Here is a 7,212-nt window from a genome sequence, read left to right as displayed (position 1 = left end):
CTCGAAGTTTGATGGCTGCTTGGAGACCCTGCCAGTCAGCCTGAGTGAAATACCAGATTCGACGGCACTGAGGTGGTTCTCTAATAACAGCCAGAGAGATGTCTACTTTGACAAGCAGGTGGCCAGATGAACCGATTGGCATGGAGGAAGAACAGCAGATATTTTCAGGGAAATTGGTCAAAATCAGATCCAGAAGAGATGGAGTACCGTTGGTTGAGATCTGGGTCAGGAAGTTGACCGATTGAGTCAGTTCCAATGAGTCACAGAAGTCTTTTGCTGAAGTACCACGGCAGGTGAGGGAGGGAACCACATGCAGCCAACTGGCATGATGACGGTTGAAGTCACCACATATGAGGAAGAGAGAGTTGGAATGAGAGGATAGAAGTTGGTCCATGTTTTCAAAAAGCGAGATACAAATGGAGTCATCACTGTTTGGTGGACAGTACAACACAGATAAACATGAGGTGGGAGTGGAGGGGAAGCTGTAGCCAGAGGTATTCCTGGGGGTGTGGGGGAGTGAGGGCAGTGCATGGTGAGTGAGGAATAGAGTTTTTGATGAAGAGAGAAACTCCGCCGCCAGGACGAGGTTCAAGTCTGTCATCCCGGAGGAGGGAGTAACCACGGAGAGATACCAGGGAGTCAGAGACGTCTTGAAGGAGGAAAATTTATTTTAAGCAGATTATGTCTGGTTTGTGAGTGTCAACCTGTCTGGAAAGATCTGTCATGTTTGAGCGTAAAGCCCCAGATGTTTGAGGTCCACACTGTAAGGGAATAGGGAGGGGAGGAGGTTTTGGGTGCAGGGGAGGGGAGGGGAAGGAGGAGCATGGGAGGTAAGGAGAGTTGTTGAAAGAGTGTGGGGGATTGCAGATAAGCAGGTTGCCATGGACAATCCCCTCTCCTTAGGTTGCCATGGATACATCAAATTGTCCATTTCATCAAGATTTAAATTCACAATCTTAATCAAAGCTCAGGTCAATCGGATGAAAACTGACGATTTTTTTTTTAGAAGTTTGACCGTGATTTGATCTTTTGACCTAAAAAATAGTTGGCTTACAAATTCAGTGTCGCAATATGCAAAGATTGTTCAAATTTCAAGTCGATCGGATGAAAAATGACGATTTCAGAAATTTGACCTCAAGATGACCTTTCACCTTTGACCTCAAAATCAATAGGCTTCTCAGTTGAGACTTCCTCTCCAACTTGGTAAAGTTTCATGATGATCGGTTGAGAATTGTGACCTGCAAGCGACAAAAACACAGACAAACAGACAGACAGACAGACAGACAGACAGACAGACAAACAGACAGACAGACAGACAGACAGACAGACAGACAGACAGACAAACAGAATAACAAAATCGACTGACCATATACGAGAAAAAGCTTCGATTTTACAAGTAAAAAAAAACCTTCAAACTGCACGTAACTGCAAATATAATGAAAACAGCCGACATGACATGCAAATAAAATCTGTTGTTTAAGGGGCATACTACATTTTGCAGCAAAAGCAACTTTTTTGGATTAGATAATGGAAAATGCTGCATTCTAACCACGCATGTCGCAACGTGCTGATGCTTGTAGCAGAAAAAAAAAATGGCTTTGCAACTTGCGAAGTACATTCAGTACTTGATTCGAGCAACAAGTTCAGTATCCTGACTGATGAAAGAACACCTGCCTCCAACATATCTTGTCTAATAATTTACATTCGAATTGTATTTGAGGATGTACAACTGTTTTTTTTTTGTTTTTTTGTTTAAACACTGTAGAACTAAAGTCAGGAACAGGTGCTGGCATTGCAGACGAGCTGCTTTCCACCCTGAATCGGAATGGCATGTCTGAAGACATACTGAAAGAGCATTTACTAGCTGCTGCAACTGATGGAGCAGCATTGATGCTGAGGAAGTATAAAAGGGGTAGCATCACCCAGGTCGAAAAACCAGTTAAAACCAGTACACATTTTCAACTGGTCTCTATTGGTTCTAATTGGTCTTTAACTGGTCTCTATTGGTTTCAACTGGTACCAGTTAAATTCAGCCAGAATTCCAATTTCCCAGTTGAAAAAACCAGTAGCTCATATTTGTACCAGTTAAAGTCTTACTGGTTCCAGTTGATACCAGTTGCAATGTACTGGTCTCTCAGTTGATACCAGTTACAATGTACTGGTCCCAGTTGATACCAGTTAGTTAAATACATGTATTTCAACTGGTAATATATCACTCTATTCCAATTTCCATATTAAAACCAGTAAGAAACCAACTGGCTTTACTGGTACCAGTTGGCTACTGGTTTTCAACTGGTACTAGTTGACCAGTAAGCTACTGGTCTTTACTGGTTTTTTGACCTGGGCAGTTCGGCATGCCTGGTGTTGGCTTCATGGTTCGGGTGGTGGGCTTGAATGGTGAGGGTGATGGGTTTGGGATCCTCGGATCCTGAGTTCAAACCCCGCTCAGCTGTTGAATTAATAGCAGGTGGGGATGACTCTGCCTGTCATCGTTCCGAGGTCGGCATAATGAGTGCCAGCTTGCTGGTATCCTGTGTCGGAGTGGCGACCCGTCCAGGATTGTGTCCAATAGCCAGAGAGACTGCTTTGGCAGCAGCACCAACGCTCTGCACAGAGTATAGTCCCGATGGATGGATGGATCAGTTCTGTGAGGAAAGATGAACACTGATCGAATCGTGTATAAACTAGAGCTCGCTGATCGGACAGTGAAAGAAGCAAGCCATTTTCACCTGTTGATTGATTCGCTGAATTGGTTCTTTTATTTTCGCAAAGTCCAAATAACCATAGGCAACTTGTAGCTGTGGATGCTGAGCTCTGTGTCCAAGTGCGTAAGGTCGGTCGAGTTTTTCATATCCACTGGCTGTCATATCTTCCAACACGTGCTTTATGGGAAAGTTGTCCTGCCCTCATTAAGTTCCGTAAAAATGTCTCAACAGACCGTTCACATTCTTCACAGGACAAAAAAAAAGTGCTGGACTACTGAGCAAGATGATGAACAGGCTGTTTACCATGGAAGTAGCCGCAATCAAAGTTGCGCTCAAGACACTAAAATGCCTGTGCATGTTTCTTCAGAACAGGACCTCCACTGCATTCACTGCCAAGCCTGACATTAATGTTGCACTGAAAAGTCCTAGGTGCTATGTGAAGAACAGGCTTGGATGCTGCTATCTTGTCTGTACTTGTTTGTGGTGAGGATGTTGAGGTCGTGGAGAGATTCACTTATCTTGGCAGTGATATTCATGTCTCTGCTGGCTGCAAGCCAGAGGTCAGCAGACGTCTGGGTCGGGCTTGGGGAGTCATGGATTCACTGGATAATGGGGTGTGGCCCTGCCGGTGTGGGAGGACGAAAGTCCGAGTCTTCAGGTCCTTGGTGCTTCCAGTCTTGCTCTACAGATGTGAAACTTGGACCCTGACCAGGGATCTGAGATGGAGACTTAATTCCTTTGGTACCAGGTCTCTTCGGAGAATCCTTGGCTATCGCTGGTTGGATTTTGTGCTTCCAGTGTTGCTCTATGGATGTGAAACTTGGACCCTGACCAGGGATCTGAGATGGATACTTAATTCCTTTGGTACCAGGTCTCTTCGGAGAATCATTGGCTATCGCTGGTTGGATTTTGTGTCCAATGAGCGGTTGCTGAGAGAGACTCAAATGAGATTTCTTACCTGCATAGTCCGTGAGTGTCAGCTGCAGCTGTGTGGACATGTGGCTCATTTTCCTGATGCTGATCCTGCTCACCAGATTCTCTCAGCGAGGGAGCCTCGTGAGTGGAGGAGGCCAACGGGCCGACCACGTATCTCATGGTTGCAGTAGGTTGATCAGCATCTCAAGGAGATGGGGTTGAGCCAGGCATCTGCCTGGGGGATGGCCAGATGGAGGCCCTTGGAGTACCGGCGGAAAGTGGACGCTGCGACACGCTGCTCCGGCCCCTGCTCCCATACCTGACCTGACGGAATAAATACAACATTGCATTTAAAGGGGTTCGAATTGCACAGCCGTCTGAAGCTCAACTAACAAAATGCCCCCACATTCCCTTTTCAGTTATCCCAAGCATTAGTTGACAACATGTGAAGAAGATTAGATGATAAAGGGGTTCTGGAAGAGGAGGTTGTATTAAACCCTTCATTGTGGCCAGCAGAAGAGGATGCAAAAATTTTCTGCGGAGATGATAAAATTCTGAATCTGTGCAAAATTATGAAAACTACTACTCTGCACTCGATATAGTAGAGCGCATACCTCCGCAACACGGAACAGTTTACGTTTTGTATCCCACTGATAGACCGGATCTGGATCCGGGCCTGAACCAAAATCGAATCGGCTTGTTCTCGTCACCGAACCAACTCATCCACCTAGTTTTGTAACAACTCATCCACAACGTTTTGAAGTTTCATGCAATCTATCGTTTTTGTGCATATCTCTCAATGATGATGAGAATCACTTAAAACAATTTTTTTTAATCCTCGTATCTGGATCCGGATTCATATCTTCACCAAAATCGAATAAAATCTTCATCGTCACACATCTAACCTGTCCACCAGGTTTCGGCCCAATCCTATCCACAAAGTTTTGAGATATCCTGCCGACAATCAGACAATAACAGACAAACAGACAGGGGTCAAAACATAACCTCCACCCACCTTCGGTGGCATACCCGGAGTTAATAAACGTTTTAAAAGTTCAAAGCATCAAGGGATTCAGAGTACAAAGATACACATGATATTGGGGATACCCTGAAGCAACTGGTCACCACAGTTGGGATCATGTAAACATGGCGTTTGTGCATTGAACCTTATCCTGACTGATCAGTGAAGCCGGATGCCTGTCAGCACTCCCAACAGCATTCTGCTTATTTCAATTAACGGACCTAACCTTGATCCTTTCCAAGCTGAGAAATATGCAGAATTTGGATTAAAGAGGGACACCGCACCGCTTAGGACAACCATACAGGAAAGAAGAGGAAGGAGGAAACCGTCTTCCGCCATTCCAAGATGTTCTGTTGGAATGATCCAGACTTTTGGCGAAATTGTTAAATTTATCAATTTAATTTTTTTTATCTCGCTTTTGTCAATAAAAATGTCAAACTTCAATTGAAAGGCCAATAGGTTTTGAATCTGTTGTTCCAAAAAAAAAAAAAACATTAGTTTTTTTTTTACTAGCAAATACAGGAAGGAGGGAGAAGAAGGGAGAGAGGAGGGAGGGGAGGTGTCTGTCCGTGCGTTTGTCTGTCTCCCGTTTATGGAGGCTGATTTTCATGCTGCGTTGAAAAGCTTAACATCAACTTCTGCTGCCCTATGTTTCACCACCATTTTGCGGTGTGTGGTATAAGCAGTTCAGAACTTTGGTTCTGAATGAAACCAAGAGTGCAACACAGTTGACCTTTTTAAAGTTCATGAAATATTATTTAAATTGAGAGGTTAACTTAAACTTTTCCCGTCACTGGGGACGGATACTTTTGCTAGCTTTTCCCATCACTTGCGACAGGTACTCTGCCAAGTAACAAAAATAAATGCATTGTGCATGACAGAAGATTTGGCAAACGTGTGATTCCTAAATATTTTTTAGAAGTTGTTTCAGTATATAATTAACTTATTCATTACATTAACTACTTAAATTATGTGCCACAGATTTAGTAAGGCTTGCTATGATATGTGTCAATTTTAGCCTCCCCCCCTCCCCCCACTGGAAATTTTATAAATCGCACCCTGACCACAACTACAACTAAGACTACTAATTTAACAGTTCCAATTATTGGCATCTAGTGGAGTCAACCAGGGGAATGTTTTTGGCCCAAGTCTTTCACAAACCAGCCTCCTCCTCCTCCTCAAGCTTTGACGTCCATCCGAAGGACAGCACATACATCGATGCCTCGTCCTGCAAGCGAAACACCAGGACGTCAGTTTTTAGCTGGGTTGAGATTCAAACCCAGGCTAGACAGCTCAAAGATAAGTGTGCAAGCATCTAAACTACCCTGCCAGTCCTAATCTTAATCAAAACTATATGAAAACATTATAATTCCAGATTATTATAATCTCATACTTTAGTTAAATCAACAACATTTCTTCAGCGGTGCTAATTTTAAAACCATCCAGTGTAAGGAAATATTATTTGGTAAGGAATCTTCTTTGGAAATAATAATTTGTGAAAACAGGTTGATTCTTTTTTTTCCTGCCTCTGAATTTGGGGCATGGATAAATGTAGAAGCTACGAGATTGGAGAGGGGCGAGATGGGGGGAGTTAGGGGATTGGTCATGGAGCTTGAAAACCAAGAGCGGCAGTGATTGGGTGAAACGATGAGAAGGGGGAAAGGTTGTTTGACTCGCCATCCATCATCCAGACACTCGCAAAGTATTGTAGGTCACAGTGACCTGATTTATATATCATAGAAACATCTGATTTCTCAAATCATATCTCCTCATTTCCAATCGATCATCGTTTTAGATTTGTGGACATTTAATTCAATATGCAAGAAAGAGCAATAGTGGTCAATTTTCCTTAAACACACTAATTACCGAATGATTGGAGGGGTTTCTAAGTTTCACTACATTTGACCCTTGGGACCATGGTATAACTGTTTACATCATGAGATGTCAAAAATGTCTTCGTTGTCCCGTGTGTCTCCCCCCATCAATTTTGAGCCCTTTACACATCTTGCTGCTGTTCGCACTGACAAGTGAGAATAAAGCTGTCTTCCTTCACCTGCTTGTGTTGTTCACTGCACAAAAAAAAATTTGCATTCAGGATCAAATTACTATTCACATGACTTATGTTTCGAATGACAATTAACTCAGCAGGATATTGGAGAGGGCTGTCTGGCTGGGAAGGTGATAACCATTTAATTAAGAGATATAAAATGTTAACTAATTATGAATAACTTTATAGATTGTAGATATTTGTGTCAATTAAAAAATAATAATATTTGCCTATGTTCTTAAGCATTTCCCCCCCCATCAGCTCCCAGTGTGGCTTGTGATCCGTTATGATGGCTCCCACTGCGCCATAGCAAGTGAAAGTAGATCTAGTCAGAAGTAGGGCGCACAATATGAAAATGATTAATGTAGCAAAACTGCAGCTCTATATCTCCATGAATTCAAACTTTCTCAACAAAATCCTTCGCTTCACTGTTCACCCGTTGTAGCTGATTAAGTGGAGCAATCAACGGCGAGCTATTTTATGCATAAAATTTTGGAATAACTATAGCTTTTGCTTTTGGAAGA

This window comes from Eptatretus burgeri, chromosome 1 (genome assembly GCF_056783735.1).
Source record: "Eptatretus burgeri isolate ZD-2024b chromosome 1, Ebu_testis_v1, whole genome shotgun sequence".
Taxonomy (NCBI): Eukaryota; Metazoa; Chordata; class Myxini; order Myxiniformes; family Myxinidae; genus Eptatretus; species Eptatretus burgeri.
This window is presented reverse-complemented; position numbering follows the sequence as displayed.